Below are 17,299 nucleotides of genomic sequence, written 5' to 3'. Positions count from 1 at the left end.
TTTTGAGATGAGAGCGGCACGACGATTACTTTTTTTTTCACATTTTCATAAGTGCTTTATTGCATGCATACTGTCTGCAGCATCGAAACAGAACTACTGAAAAGTGCTAAGGGCCTCCCCGACAGTGTTGTTCTCCTGCTCTAAAGTGCCATCATCGAGATATATTTGCAGAGATCCTCTGTTAACGTAGATATGTCAGGAATGGAAAAGCATGTATTTAGTTTTTGCTTTGTTTAGTGTAAGTTTGTTTGCTCTTAACCAAGATGAAAGATGAAGTAGCGCTGTATTAGCAGCGTACATTACTTCCTAAAGTGACTGACCTGTAAACACTAGTGTAGTATCGTCCACATACATGATTGCTTTGGCAGAAATGCGAGCTGAAGGAAAATCGTTAACATGTAAAGAAAACAAAATGGGACCTAGAACGGATCCCTAACGCACACCTGTTATAACAGAAGATTATGAAGACAAAGTTATTGATTCTAACAAACTGCTATGGGTTGACTACGTAACTAGAAATTGTGAGTGCTAGCTCTGAATCCGTAATATTCTAATTTCTTAAGGAGTATGGAATGAATAACTGTGTTGAAAGCCTTCTTGAGGTCTAGAAATATTACAGCAGCTAATTCATTGTGGAATGCTTCGTTTATATGTTGAGATAACTAATACTGCTGATGATGTAGAGCGAGCTGAAGCCGTGCTGTGATTCATTTAAAATGTTCTTTGTGTTCGGGTACTCTTTTAATTGAATAGAAATTACCTGCTCAAACACAGTATTAATGGCACTCACTACAGGAATTGGCTGATAGCTGCCAGGGTCATTAACACTGCCACATTTATATAGAGGAGATACTTTTGCAATCTTTAGAATTTCGAGGCATGTACCACACTCTATATCACAATTGAATGTTGCTGAAAGCGCAGGACAGAGTAGGTCAACATTATCTTATAAAGCCTTGACAGTGTCACTGTCAGCTTCCTTGTTATCATTCATATCAGCTAATATACTTTGTGCTGTAATATATTCTATAGGTTTAAGACAAAATATGCTGCGTAATAATGGGTAATTAACATCACATGCCTCATGTGGCATACAGTGTGCTAGACCTGGTCGAACATTTGTAAAGTATGTATTGAAGACATCAGTTTGTTCGGTGTCAGCTTGGTCCAGAGCAATAACTCTTTTCACAGGCGCACTAATGATATTGAAGCGAAAGCTTCACTAGGGGACCTTGGGCTTCAATCGCGGACCTTGTAAATTTGGCCTTTAGCAGAGTTCGAGGTGAAACCATGAAAAAGAGAAAGAAATTGAATCAATATCCATGACTGGGAGTCGAGCCCACGGCTGCGCGAACAGATCTCCTTTTGAGGACTGCTCAGCAAGACCACTAGGCTATCGCCGCAGCCAACACGCCTCGCGTTAAACTGCACCACCCTCTCGCGCTATGCATTGGAGAGCACCGTCTTCATCAACTTCAATCTGCTTCGTCCCGTGGCATTGGCTGCTCACCGTCGTCTTCTACGTGGCACAAATCCCTGCTTTCACTCCAATTCAAATGTAGTAAACATTCTCTATAGTTTTAATAATAGCCCACATACTTTTAGAATTACCCTGAGCTTTATGCATCAACAGTGCGTTGAACTCTTTTTTTCGTCTTCCGAATCATTGCGACGACAGTATTACGGGAGCTCTGAAACTGTTGTAAATAATGCACATTTTGTTTTTGTTTCTTCCACTTTCAATACCAAGCATCGTTTTCCTTAATGGCGCTTAGTATCGCCTTTGTCATCCATTGGGCATAGCGGCTGCTGACATCTTCGATGATTGTATGTAGTGCATTCAGAAATGACAGTGGAAAGGATAGCCACAAATTTGTCAATTCGGTATTATTGTCTGCATTGAGTATACGAGAGAAATTTATTTTCTCGATTTTCTCATGAAGGAGCGAGTAATTTATTCGACCTTTGTGTGGATGTGATTCATTTATGGTTATGTTTCTATCTTTGGATACAAATGTGAAGACAGGACAGTGATCTGTAAGACTCGTAGTGTATTCACCTGCTTGCATATTATTATGATTGCATAGGATATGGTTGATGGTGGTGGCTAAGGTTTTTGTAATTCTCTTCGGCTCAGAGATTTTATTCTTATAATTATATAATTGGAATAACAAAGAGTAATCTGTATTTAGGTTTCCATGAGTGTCTATATTGAAGTCGCCAGTAATTATTACAGAATTATAGTTTCTGGTGTTCAAAGCGGAAAGAATGGTCTCCGTAGTACTGTAAAACTGTTGTAAATTTGAACTGGGTGGTCGGTAGACAACATACATTTCTTTTTGTGTTGATTCTTCACTGTAAGATTTTGTCCCATTTTCTTGGCAAGGAAGTGAGAATGAGTAATTAGATTTATTTGGTCAAATGTTTTTAGGGGAATCCCCCAAGGTGGAGTAGATTTGTAATAAGGGAGTAATTACTCATTGGCATCCACCCGAGCGCAGCCGTACGGCTGCAAAGGAAAGCTATACAGCTTTCTCAGAAACTTCGTAGTTAAAGAAAAATTCGTCCCCGGACCAGGACGAATTTTTCTTTAACTACGAAGTTTCTGAGAAAGCTGTATAGCTTTCCTTTGCAGCCGTCCAGCTGCGCTCGGGTGGATGCCAATGAGTAATTACTCCCTTATTATGGATTTATTTGTGGCTGCTATTAGCAAATTTTGTTTTAAACCTGTTCTGTCGACGTGTACTTGTGGACTGGCTATTATATCAATGATATGTCCATGTTGTGACTGTGTCCTTATGCGATGCCAATAAACTGCCATGCCTCATCCAGAACACTGGCTCCTGCTGTTAGGTGTCCATTTAGTCAATGAGTTTCTCTCAGCTCTCCTTACTTGGGCCACTCTGGCCTGACAGTACAGCCATGAGCATAATCCCATGATGTGTGAAAAGCAAGATTTTGCACAAAAGCCAAATGTTTTGTAATTTCACCACGAAAGCTCAAAGCTGGAAAAAGTTAGCTCAATTAATGGACTGCTCATCTTTGTTTCCTTTCATGTTGGAGCTCCCTATACTTATATTATGTTCTGCCTATGCCTGGCATACTGATTACTTCTTGTCTTCTTGTTACCATGTGCTGTAATCCAGATGACCGTTTTGCACAGTGACTAAAGCAGGACCACTGCTTACTGTGCATTTATTGCAACTCTGTGTGTATTTCCAGATTCAGTATCTACATAGTAAAACACGTTGCGGGGCTAGTCGGTTATGCATTTTATTTCGTTCAAATTTAAGCAGCGCTAACTTTTAGAACGAACACACAGAGGACATGACAGGACAGCGCCCGTCCTGTCATGTCCTCTGTGTGTTTGTCCTAAAAGTTAGCGCTGCTTAAATTTGAACGAAAGAAGATCAGCATCTACAGTTCCGGATATTTAAATCCGATATATGTTTCAGAGGGAAACATCTTCCGAATTGTCCAGACAGCACATGAAGGGATCACTTTTCGTTGGCCAATCCCTAGACGCCCCCATATCCATCTTGTAAATTGGCGGTAGGCCACATAACGATATCGCCTGGAACAAAAAATGGGCCTCATAGTGATCTCTGGATTTCCTCAATTCCAATGCATAGAGTTTCAATCAAAACAGCCAGCATGCAATCTATTGACAAGTATGCCACCGTAAGTTCTCTCTGAATTCTGGAGAACCTGTAAATATTGGAATGTTCTAGGGTATGAAATTCATCATTCACTATTGATGTTGCTCTTTGCACATACATAAAAAACTGCATTAGTGGAAGCAATAAAGCTGTTGCACGATGCACTCATTGTTGACCTAGGAAGTTGCAGAAGCTGCCAAAACTCTAACTGAACAACCTGATGCGCGCTCCAACTAGCTGGCGAAGAGACAATGATGTTGGTCCTAGCAACAACTAGGTATTGGAAAGGGTAGAGAGAGGGTGCGGTAGATGGTCCTTGGCGATCACAAAATGAACAAGGGAGGGGAAAACCTCAGACGAAGACAAGTCCCCTTGTCGAAACGTTGGCTCTAGCAAACTGAGGTTTTCCCCTCCCTTGTTCATTTTGTGATAGGTATTGGAAAGGTACATAGAAAAGCATGTCTGCTTCTGGTGCGCACCATGAGACTCGTTTTTAGCGAATGTGATAACGGCATACTTTCAACGTTACGAGGCCTGATTACGAACTAGGAAATTCGAATTATGCTGAACGCAACTCGCGAACCGCCGCTAATGTCGATAGGACAGATAACGCGGCGCGGAAGATACTTGTGGATTTCCATATCTGGTTCTTGTTCCCTTTCAATGAGGTCAGCGTAAGAAACACGCAATACCTCAGCGTCCAAGCAGAGGATAAAAAAATAATCATCTTCACAGATGCAGTCATCCGTCCGGGCTACGCACTGCATGAGGTCCCTACAGCAGAGCCGCTCCGCCACCGTTGGCATAGGCCGACAGTGTCCGCACCGACACCTGTATGCAACAAACGTAATATAGGCACAATGATTCTATCGGAACATTTCTGAGTGCGAGAACTGGCATGTCCAGCAAGACATGCAGTACTGTTTCAAGAGCTACTTCCATCCGTCCGTACTACGGTCCGATGTGGAATTGATAGAATAAAGCTATTACATATTCACCAAGCGTTCGTTTCGTTGCAAAGGAAGAATGCAAAAGCAGCAGATCGCTTCTCTTTTACCAGTGAGCATCGTCGGCTTGCGAAGGATCCCCGGGCGGCGGCGGTGGCGGCGGCGTGGTCGGACAATCGCCGCTGTCGCTCGGAGGGCTCGAAGGTGGGCTAGAGCGGTCTGCGTTGTTTCTCGGCGTATCCTCGTAAGGAGTAAGGCGCAGACCTTCGCTCCGTCTCAGTATTTCGCGCTCCAACACTGTCAGATCGGGGAAGGCCATTCTTCAGCGATCCGCAACTTCTGTGTTGCAGCTGTTTGTTGACACGAGTCGAGCGCCCACGTGCTTGTAACCATAGAAACGACGCCGTCAGCGTCAGCGGAAACGTGTTACAGGGACCAGGAAACCATGAGAAGCTATCTTCCGGGACGTTGTGGTGACGTGCTCGTGCACGCTGTTTCGATTGGTCTCGCCGCTTGTCGTCATTGGGTGAGTGAAACGGCAAAGAGAAGACCGGGAAAATTTGAGTCGAGGGCAGTTTTTTGTTTGCTTGTATTTTGAAAATTCATTCCTTAATAACTCCCGTTCTAGTGCACCGATTCCAGTAATTCTTTTTGATTCGGTATCTGCGTGTCATGAAGAAATCATCTAAAGCATATGAAAAAAGTGTTGCAGGGCCCCTTTAAGAAGTTTGCGGGATACGGTGGCCGCGATTGGCAAAGGGCAGGGTTGGTAGGAGAGACATGGGAGAGGCCTTTGCCCTGCAGTGGGTGTAGTCAGGCTGATGATGATGATGATTTCTTTTACAAGATTAAAGCAGCAACGCTAAAGTTTATCAAACCATGAAACAGCGGAAGCCATATTCTTGCTCAAATACAGAGTGCGCGCTCTCGTTTGGATTCTGCCACTTTTAATTGAGCTCCTCAGATTATTGACACAATTTTCTGTATGCATTCGTTTTTTTGTCTTGATACTTTAAACTTGATGATCAATATCCTACTCAGCTACATTCATTTACTTGCTCTTTTTCTAATGCGTAGCAGCCCTAAATAAGAACAGAATCGGTATGCTGCACAGCAAGCTGTAAGGGTAAGTGACACAGTTAAGACAAAAAAAAACAAGGAAAAACTGCTGTACCGTAATGATGACAGCCCTGCTAGTGCTGCGTCATCTCCTGCCAAATAAGTGCTTCTACGTGCCATCTCTTTCAAGAAAACAGTGAAAAGATAGCTGGATGAAATATGACTGCATTTATCGGCCTCTTATTGCCTTTATAGAGGATAGAAAGCTCTCCACGTCGTCCGAGGCGCCCTTCCGAAATATTTTTTGTAATCTTTAGCACATCACATCCAGAACACCTTGCGTGTAATAAACATTTATTTCACGAAGTTTTCTGGGAGCCTACCATAAGCTATAAAGGCAAAAAATGTCATTTTCAGTGAGGCAGATAGGTCGTCCTGACACTTGTGGACATCTCCAAGGGTGTGACTGGCGGATCGGAGGAAGCACACAACGATCCCAGAAATGGTTTCCTCCCGGGTACGTCGTCAGCGCAGCACTTGACGTATCTCAGTGAGGGTGTTCCTACTGTTGCTTTAACCATTTCAGACGTCATGTACACAATTGCGTATAGGACTGTCCACTTAGGCGAACACACGAACGCGTGATGAACGCAACTCACAGCTCCACGGAGCGTCACATGAGAGCGATGTCCACATTATCACGCACGTGCAAGAAGCCAAGGCAGCTTCCGCGCTGTCTACACCTTGTCGTTAGTGTGCAAGTATCCAACATATGGCAACGCAGTAATCATAGCGCGGGAAGAACGCAGGACAAAGACGAGACGGGACAAGCGCTCTTCTTGTCTTTTTCCTGTGTTCTTCCCGCGCTGTGATTACTGTGTTACAATGAATTACCAACCAACCCAAGCCTATTCTGTTCTCCAACATATGGCGCATGCGTGTTCACTTACGACAGGGGTGTGTTAGGCTTCGAAAATTCGCGCTCTAAGGCTGCGCTCTAGTTTTGTTTTCAGCAAAAATAAGTCATGCTTGACGATGATATTTAATGATACCACTGATCAGGAGCTTACTGTACTACAAGGCAGTCAGATACCAAGGGCGACAGTATATCTCGTAGTATGGGTAAATGAAGGAAAGATGAACTTGGAAAAGCACGAACAGACTACTAGGGCGAAAGGGCAAAGAGATTCCGTGGTAGTGAAGCGTAAAAGCGTTATTGAGGGTACAACAGGTACGAAGTGCTGACAGGTATTTCGAATAGAATAATAGTGCCAGAGCTTACATTTGGGGATGCGGTTTTGGGCTTAAGGGTAGTTCACTATGGTCTGGAAATAAAGCGAAAGTTGGCGACAGATTAACATCAGCATTAAGTGCCCATTGCAGAACGACTAATAACGCAAAGGGTACTTGGGCTGGGCACTATTTGAAGCGCGGGAAGCAAAATGTAAAATATTGTATGAAGAAGGCCTGAGGAAAGTGGACGAAAAGATATGGCCAGTCAAAGGGTTTAAGTACTTGTACAGAAAAAGCATTGGCTCAGAGGGGAGGAAAAGGACTAAAAAGACAACTAGTGATTATGCAGGAAGCCATAGCGAAGAAATAAACAGCCCCGAACGCCTGATAAATAAGGCAGAGGGTTAAAAGTAATGGATAAATTTAATGGAAAAAATCGGGCTCTGGACCTGCGCAGAGAATGGAAACGTGAAATCAGGAATCAGTTGTTCTGTGGCAATTGAAGAAGCAAGGTCCCGCTGTTTGCAGTGAGATCAGGGCGTCTTAGAACGCGAAGCTACAGGAAAAGATTTCACCAGGATTATGAGACCTGTGCTGTATGTGTTAATTATTTTTGAACTATTGCAGTATCCATCGAGATGGCGATAAAGGCATAGTCGCTTTTCCTAGGGCACCGGGGCGGCGTCTGCGTGGCCGGCGTAACGCAAGTGAGGAGCGACGACTTGGGCAAGATGGGGGAAGGAGTCTGTGACCCACATCTGGGGTTCTTGTGCAATGCTTCCGTTGGCTTAGAACGCAGTGCCGTAACGTCGGCGTCAGTGGTTCAGTGGTAGAATTCTCGCCTGCCACGCGGGTGGCCTGGGTTTGATTCCCGGCCGACGCAGGTTTTTGGTTTTTTTTAGCCGTTCACGCGTTTTCTCTGTCACGATTCTTGTCGTAATTGCAAGCAGGATCGCCAAACCATGCAAAAAAGTGCTTGCAGTCTATAATGTACCCACTGACGTAGACAAAGTAAAAGGCAAGCGAGAAGTTAGCACTGCCCTTGATTGCTCACTCGCCTTTCTTTTTTCAAACTCCGTATATGATATTCAGAACTGCACGAAGATCCCTAATCAGAGTCGCTTTGTACTTGGTCCTTTTCAGGGCCCGATGGCCTTGCATCCAGTTTAGGTCCGATACGCTGTTCCAACGGAATGCAATAAGCTTGTCGTATGGAAAATAATTCAAATGAGTTCGCGCGCCACGATGTTAGATCAAGTAGCGGGCGCGCACATCTTACGCCTATTCCGGCATGAGTGGAACAAGAACGTTGCAGTCTGCTCTACTTACTTCGGTCGTCAGCTGTAATTAGATGACCGTGTCATGGGGCGGCGTGTTGCACTGCAGTCATGATGGGGATCGTAGAGTTGTAATGGGACAGTCGTTTAACTGCACTCCTAAAATAATGCATTTTAACGTGCCACAGCTGCTGTGTGAGCTATGAGGAGCAAGGGCGACTAAAAAAGGTTGTCGGTTTGTGAACACGACGACAGGGGCAGTGCAGAGCCGTTCCCATGCTTGCAGCGAAGGGGAGGCCGGAAAGAAGCAGCCTCTCTCAAGTTCGCCGCTTCCCAAGTGTCCCAGTGCTGCTGTGCTCACTTCGGTGTTGGCCTACCTGCGTGCCTGCGAACGTGGCCTTTCTTTTTGGCGGCGTTGTTGTGAGCAGCGATATTTTAATTCGTAAGAATTGCATCTCATTTATAACCCCTTTGTCGCCATACGCAGACTCGGTGAACCAAACCGCCGGTTTTATTCACCGGGGCGATTACCTTTGGCTGCATTCAAACAAAACCACCCGTCTTAGACGAGTGATGTCTCTTCCACCGTAATCTGTGCGTCGCGCGGCTCAAGCTCATTTTTTTTACGGAAATAAAGGCCAAGCGCAAAAAATGATGTCGTCTTTGAAGCTTGAGCGGTCTCCGTAGGAAGCGCGCCTTTCATAAAAGAAAAATAAATATTTTTCCCGGCAGTGCCTGTCTGCTAAACTGCTCTTATGAGTAGGAACAGCCTGGCACTCTGGTTCGTGAACCACAGAGCCGCTCGTTGGCATTCCGTCGCTCCGGGGATCGGTCGCTTGCGCTAATCTCTTTTACTTGCCTGGATCGACCTCGACCACGTGGACGTAGGCGTGGTAAATGCCGCTAATTCTTGCTGAGCACACTGAAACGTAGCGACAAATTAGGGTAGTAGTGTGATTGGAATAACGGTTGCGGCAGTATGGCACACCAACTTCATCGGATGTACGCTGGACGTATTAGGAAGTGTCCTGCTATATCCATAGTTTAATATGATAGAAAAGACCACTTCCGAGGAAATTTACTACCACATGACATTTCAGGTGGAGAGAGATTATATTTGATGGACCCGGCTTTGACGTTTTGCGGGAAGTTCGAGGCGAGATTAAGCGAGCTGCACGACTTATAAAGTGGACAGTGCTTGACTGGCGTGACCTAAGCTAACATTTTCAGCCGAATTCAAATGCTCAAATTATCCTAATTTTTTTGTCATGTGTCTCATCTTGTTCGCGCTGTTTACAAGATATACAGCCTCAATTTCTCCAAACAATCGCCCGCACGATCTTGAGCACTTTCTATCGCACGAATTTATATTCAGCTAAGTCGATGCGGCTGGTCGCATATTCAGAAAAACAACGATTGAGTATGTTTGAAGGACTAATGATGTGCAGGGTGGACAAAGAAAAATACTTCTTTATTCAGCACTAAATGCAATGTTAATACATAAGGAGAGCTCCGTCATGTTGTATTACAACGTCCCGGTATTTGCGAAGACGTTGGGACGGTGGAGTGAATTGCACCGGAGATTGCGAAAAGTTTGTTGTACCACAGCACTGTCGGAAATTTCTTTCTTGAAATTATAAAAAACTGGTATGGCTATTACTAACAGCCAGCTACAAATCTCTAGAGACAACCAGACGCCCAAATCTAATAGTTGAAATGTTAACTATTAAAATTTAGTCAACCAGCGTACTAATTAAAGCGATTCACCGGTTGTCTGCTGTTCGCCAATACAGGGATTACTACACCGGAAAAGATGTAGTGCTACTTCAGAAAATCCCCCCCTCTCTTTTTCATTCGCCCTGCCCCCTCCTCCGGGCATGATCCTTGGTAAGATATATTAATTTATTTATTTATTTTACTCTCAGAATACAGAGTACATTACGGAGGGGAACGGCAATTCACAACAATATAGAAGATAAAAAAAGGTAAGGGGGCCAAGCACTGATCCTTGAGGAACCCCAGAACCAAGTGGTGCAGTAGATGAATCAACGTCGTTAATGCTGACAAATTCAACATGAGGAGAAGGAAATCCACGGATCTAGTTGAGAACTGCAGAGTCAATGTTCAGCACACTTAGTTTATGTAATAGCAGTGAGTTATCAACTTTATCGAATGGTTTAGCAATGTCGTGAAATATGCAGTGAGATGAAAAAGCGGAGTCCGAATTAGAAGGTGCAAGTCCTGAGTAAAGGAAAGTAGCTGAATGTCACTCGGAAGCCATGCTCTGTTAGAGAGAAGAAATTTATATCCTCAGAAAATTAACAAGATGTGTAAATGTAGGTACCATTATTTTGCATTCTATTGATCTCAAAGATACGGGACAACGGTTAGATGGATTCTATCTCTGGCTTTATGTACCAGTATGACCACAGCAGTCTTCCAGTCTTCAGTAGTACACCATGATGATACGATTGGGAAAATATTCATTTTGTGATGATAGAACTGCTCTATTGAATTTCCTAGAAATTTGCCATTTATACCAATCAATTCCGCTAGAAGATGTTAGTTTCAAATCGGTAATCGTTATGGTGCCTTGCAAGTCGAACATGTTGGGATCCATCGCGAAATGATCGCACAGTTGCAGATCGGTACGTTGGATAACATTGAATGAAGAAGGAAACGATTTAACTAAAGATCACTTAGTACAGTAGCACAGAGGTGGTCGGGAGCAGGTTTGCCAGTGGGTGCAATAACGACACTTTATTGGTGTTTTCAGGTTTTATTATGTTCCAGAAGCGTTTTGGAATAGCCTGCAGAATGTTCAGGAGGGTTACTTTAAAGAAGGTGGATTTAGTAGATTTCAATGCTCACTAATATACTTAAGCAGCTTTCTTCTATGCTGTTCAATCGGCAGGTTGTAATGAATGCTTAGCAGTTCAAAAAATCTTTTCTTTTTGTGAGAAAATTGTTTTAATTATCTGTTATACCATGGAGCATGGCTATTGCAGTACACGCGCCGAAGAAGGGACAAGACGAGGAATCAGTTAAGGCACTTTACTCCGGTACATGCACCAATTTGGTTATGCTCAGCGCTCCAGATAACCTTGTAAGAAAACTTTTAAAAGGGGGGCTAGTCATTAAGCACTACAAAATGAGCTTTGTTGTAGTCGCTAATGGTCTTGGAGCATTTTGACAATGGTGCATGCGATAAATCGAACGTGAAATTCAAGATATCGAGATCGCTTAGCGTAGGCATATGTATGACGTGTAAGGCATCACTAGAGAGTTATAGCATATCGTTACCGTGTTTACGTTACCGTTTACCGTGTTACCGGACGCCGGAGTTTCCGGTTAGCGCTGCGCACGCTAGAAGACGTTTTAGCATACCGCCTCTCCGGTCTCTCCCGTAACAAGTTACCGTAAGGCGAAAACGAATGATGATGATGGTAGATGCCCCAGCATTAATTACAAACAGAAATACGCATGCATTGAAAGCATTTCTTTGCAGTGAGGTGCTACATGCTCTTTAATCATCTTTTTCTCTGTATATAAAGACGTGCTCACTACTTTTCTGCTAACGGCCGGCTCAGTGGCTTCAAAAGTACCCTGACCAGTAGACAAGTTTACTACACAGAACGCACTAAGCTTGTGTACGCTGCGCTTACTGCGTTGCAAATGCTGTAAAAGACGCAGCTACAACACCTGTTTGCCGCGCGCAGCGTCGCTTCTTTGGATGTTTGGATGCATGACTTGGATGAAAACATAGTGGCGCCATCTGGTGACAGTAAGTCAAAGTACTTGAACTCTGGACTGGAGAAACTTTTTTTTTCTGAATTTAGTGGTGAATATGACAAGCATTACCAGAATGTTTTTGTTTTTCCAGGAAGAAAACTATGAAAATAGAGAGAAAAATGTTAAAGCTGGCACAAAAGCTACAGTGTTGTTGCTTCATTGGCTACGCGCTTGGAGGAAGGAAAATTTGCGACGCGGATAGTTAGGCTTAAGTGCTCGAAAATCACAGAATTATCTCAACAACATGGGCTAGTTGTCACTTAAACCTCGACGTATGGGTGAGAGTATGCGAAAAAAAGCGAACCGCTACCATTTGAGTGAGCTGTCGCATCAAAGAATCCAGCGGTGACATGCATTTATTCAGAAGCGGGCGAGCAGGGCGCCGCCATGTTTGTTTACAAGCGAACGCTAACTCTCTCCGCAACCCTAAAGAGTTTCCGTAAAGTGTTACCGGACCGGTAATGGGCGCGCATGCGCAGATGTCGCCAGCGGAGCCCGGTATACGGTAACCGAGCCCGGTAAACGGTAACGTAAACACGGTAACGATATGCTATAACTCCCTACTCTCACAGCCGGCCTCCTCTACAGCGCGGCGGCGACGAAGGCGGAAACCGCGGCCGCAACGGAACGGAGTGGTGTTCGAATCGAAAGAGGCGCCGGACACCGGCAAACCAGTTTAGGTGGGCGCTCGCTGCTCCCACGTGACTCCACGTCAGTGATTTTTGTTTTCTCCCGCATGAAAAAAACGCAGTGGCGCGGACGGCAGCGGGCTCTGAAAAACGATCAGGTGCAGTCGTCTCCTTGGCTTTGGTTTGTTTGCCTCTTATCGTAGAAAAAACGACGTGATCTCGCGAGGTCTAGCAAAAGTTTGGAGCTAGTTTCCATAACTATGCGCAACTCCACAGTTTGCTGCAAAACACTGCGGGTACGGCGCTAAAACTAAAGGATGCGAATATAGCAAGCTGATATTAAAGCGGTAGAGAAATTCGCACTGCACTCAAATTACTCTGGCCAGTCAGCAAAATTGAAGATATCTAGGGAGATAATACTAGGGAGATAATAACTTTGTTATCAATATAGGAATGTTTGCCCGGAATTTGCGAAATTGGTCTTCGTACTAAGCGGCCTCCCTGGCCTATTGGTTGCACCTTTCTTCTAATGTCTTTCTTTCTAATGTGCAAACACAGAATTCAGTCGGAGACTCGTTTAGCTGGAACACCTCGTACATAACGAAATGAAATAAAACCGTGATCCTCTCTCTGTTCCTTGGCAGCGCGCGCTTTTCGGGGTGCAAGACGTGTAATTCTCACGACGGAGAAGAAAAAGCTTTTTTTTTCGTGCCCGCGCACCCACACAGCCGCGCATCGCCGGCGCCGCCGAAGCCGTGACGCTCGCCAGCGCCATCTCTTCGTCGCAGCAAGCAAGCCGTGGGTCACGTGAAGCGAGCTTGCGCTGTGACTGGCGCGTTGTCCGTGGGGCGGGGCTCCGTCGCCGCCGCACGACGGAAGCGTAGAGCAGTTTACTTCTTTTTTGTAAGTGATTGTGCGCAGTGGCCGCTCGCGGGCACTTATTTTCGCACAATGCTTGGACATTAGCGCGCGCGCGGTGCGAACTTGATTACTTTTGTATTTCTTAAATAGTGTACAAAGCTCTCCCCTGTCCTTTCTTGCTATCGCTCCCCTCATACTCTCCTCACTATCCTCTCCATTTCCCTTTCAATTATGCCGGCTGCTGCTCGGGTGCTTAAGATATTAGATGGCAATTGCCGCGACCGGCAACACTCTTTTGCTTCACCTTGTTTATTTTTTATTTTTTAAAAATAAACCTCTACCACCACCACCAGCGGCACCGGCCGCCCGATTTCGGGCACAAACCGGTCCAGAACCAGCCCTCTCCGTCAGCTGCGGGCGCGGCGGAGGCGACGGAGCAAGGGAAAAACCGGCTGTGGGAATGTGTGAGAATTGTGAAAAAAAAAAACACATGACGCCGGTGGTAACCGAGCTCACGACCTCCGGAGGTCGTGGGCTCGCTTCCATACTCTGCCTCCTTCTTGCACGGTAACCACCACCCGGATGGTTCCAGTGACATCCACTCTCCGCTTGCGGTTTACAGTCTCGCCATAGCTCCCTCCGTCCACGTTAACCGCCCTCCGGTGAAACCTTCATATGCCCTCGCCATGCCGTCCCTCTTCCACGGTAGCCATGCATTCTCCAGATGGGGATTGCTCCGCTGTCGCCAGACCCTGCTCAGTCGCCTACCGGACAGGTTTCCGTTTCTCCCACCCTTCGGTTGCGCCTTCCTGCACTCTCGTTCCTGCTTCCGCGTAACCCTTCCACGGTGACTGCCCTCGAGGTGGATCCTGTAGTAGCCACTCGCCTCCTGGGGTTCTCGCCGTACCATCCTCCTGCCACCGTGACTGCCTTCCTTTCACGCCTTCCCATCTACTCCTTCCACAGTAACATCGTTTCTTTCCATGATAACCACCCTCCGTTGCGTTTCCTTCTGATGTCGCCCTACCCTCCTCCTTCTACGGCAACACACTTCCTACCTCTACGGTCACACATCACCATCATCATCAGCAGCCTGACTACGCCCACTGGAGGACAAAGGCCTCTCCCATGTCTCTCCAATTAACCCTGTCCTTTGCCGGCCGCGGCCTCCGTATACCCCCCAAACTTCTTAATCTCATCCACCCACCTAATTTCCTGCCAGCCCCTGCTACGCTTGCCTTCTCTTGGAATTACATGCCCTGCCCAAGCCCATTTCTTCCTCTTGATTTCGACTAGGATATCATTAACTCGCACTTGTTGCCTCACCCACTCTGCCCGCTTACTCTCTTAACGTTACACCTATGAGTTTTCTTTCCATAGCTCGCTGCGTTGCCCTTAAGAGTTGAATCCTTTTCGTTATCATTAATGCTTCTGCCCCATATACGTGAGTATCGGTAGGATACAGCTGTTGTATACTTTTCTCTTGAGGGAGATTGGTAAACTTCCATTCATGATCTCAGAGAACCTGCCATATGCGCTCCGGCTGCTCCCGTTGCTACCACCTAACGTTTGCGCCTTCTTCCATTTTCGCTGTACCCTCTAATTCCACGGTACCATCCCCCTCCTTCGAGGGTAACTGCCGTCCGGATAATTCCGGAGGTAACTACCCACCGATTACGGATGCCTGCGCTCGATCTACTCATAACCTTCCTCCTTCCGCGGTAACCACCCGACGAGTGTTTCGCATGGCAACCGGTTATGCCGATGACTACGACACACTACTGCTGCGATTACTACATCGATGACGACGCGAAGCCCAGGAACTGGCGCTTAACAGCTGTCGCTGTAAAAAAATGAGACAGCTCCAGGAAAGATAAGTTTCGGCGGCATCCTCGTATGAAACAACACGCGAAACGCGTGCCCGTATAAAACCAGGCCCGCATGGAGCGTATCTCACAGGAGAAAAGGCTCCGCATGTGAAATGCACGCGGCCGAATTGCCCAACTTGCGCAATTAACACGGTCGCTTCTCGAGCCCGCTACTAGCCCCCTAATGGTGCAAGTTCGGCGGCACGGCTATGTGCGTATCACGCGCGCACGCGCGAAAAACGCTTCGTACTGTCCAGGCTTAAGAGGTCAGCAGCTAGCTGCGGCCATTTCATTTCTGTCCGTAATTTACGACGGATCAACCAGCAGTGATATCATTATACCCGCCCATGCACCCCTCAGCGCGCGTGCATAGTTGTATTCCGCTAGGACATGATTGCAGCATTTACCATTGCATCATTGCTTTGTATGAAACAACAAGGGCTCTCAAACAGCTTTGTACGGCGTGCTATGAAACGCTTTCTGCTCGGTCTTAAGTTGTATAACAAAGCGAGGCGTACAGCTGAAAGAGTAAATATAAAACGAAACTCCAGCCGCAAGCGTGAGTCGCCATTTTTGCAGTTACACTGCTGTAATGTAATTGCACTGGTTTCCGGGTGCGTTTTTTTTCTGTTTGATAATCATTGAAGCGGTTACTTGTCCGATCACCGAAGCTAAGCAGCATTGGGCTCGGTCAGTACTTGGGAGGGAGACCACCTGGGAACACCGAGTGCTGATGGCACTTATTTAAAAGCCGCCGCGGTGGCTCAGTGGTTATGGTGCTCGGCTGCTGGCCCGAAAGACGCGGGTTCGATCCCGGCCGCGGCGGTCGAATTTCTTTGGAGGAGAAATTCTAGAGGCCCGTGCACTGTGCAATGTCAGTGCACGTTAAAGAACCCCAGGTGGTCGAAATTTCCGGAGCCCTCCACTACGGCGTCTCTCATAGCCTTAGTCGCTTTGGAACGTTAAACCCCATAAACCAACCAACCAACTTGCACTATGAAGTGTTTGGTTTAGTGCAATGCGGCGAATGAGGGTATATTTGGGAGATTAGAAAGCTATGAAAATAGAAATGCTCAACTTCATCTGTAAATTGCTTTCTTCAAACTCTTGCGAAAGTGTGTCCCGAAACACGCAAAAACTGTTGTTTATCATTTGCAAATTAAACATCCTACAGTATTTATGCCTTCGTGGGCAAGAAGAACCGCTGCAACGTCATACCATTAAAGGTAGATCTTAAGTGTCTCCTCAGTTCTTTACTGTCAAGGTTTCCGGAGAGTGTCCAGGTTCCTGTTAATGCTGCCATGCCCGTGCTACAACAGTCGAGAGATGAAAGCAAATAAATCACGCTTGCTAGGCCCGTTTCTGCGCTTAGCAAACAGGGAAATTACTCAGGCTAATTTGAACGCACTTCACTTCGCGAGACCCTGCATAGCTCTGCGCGTGATGCTAGTGGAGAGGGAGTTGTTTGTTGGCTGCGGCGCGTTGTCTATTAATGCGAAAGCATTTCTCGTCTCATGAGTGGCGTGTGCAGGACCTGCCAGCCGAGGGTGTCGACAGGGCGTGTCGGCAGAACGTGTCCGCACGAAAATGGCCTTTCGAAAAAACAACTTCGCTGGCATTTAGTTTCGAAATAACGCCTTCTCTGTGCCCAGGGGGCTCGCAGAGCACACGCCACGAAGGGCCTTTTTTATCTTTACTGCCCATACTCCACGAAGGGTGGTTGGTTGAAGCGTGATGGAAGGAACCAACGACCCTTCGTGGAGTGTGGGCAGTAAATAAAAAAAAGACCCTGCGTGGCGTATGCGTTGCGTACCCGCCTGGCACACAGAGGGTCGTAGGTTTACGCGTGTTAGAAGGGCACGAAGTGGACGCGTTGTGGTGTGTACGACGACACAGTGTGCTGGGGATGCGCACTGGTGTTAGACAACGACGACTTGCAAAGAAAAGTTTCTGACGTCAACCGAGGCTCACATG

The sequence above is a fragment of the Amblyomma mixtum genome, chromosome 3 (assembly GCF_055824585.1).
Source record: "Amblyomma mixtum isolate Tamu chromosome 3, ASM5582458v1, whole genome shotgun sequence".
Lineage (NCBI taxonomy): Eukaryota > Metazoa > Arthropoda > Arachnida > Ixodida > Ixodidae > Amblyomma > Amblyomma mixtum.
The sequence above is the reverse complement of the archived record's forward strand: the minus strand, read 5'-3'. Positions refer to the sequence as shown.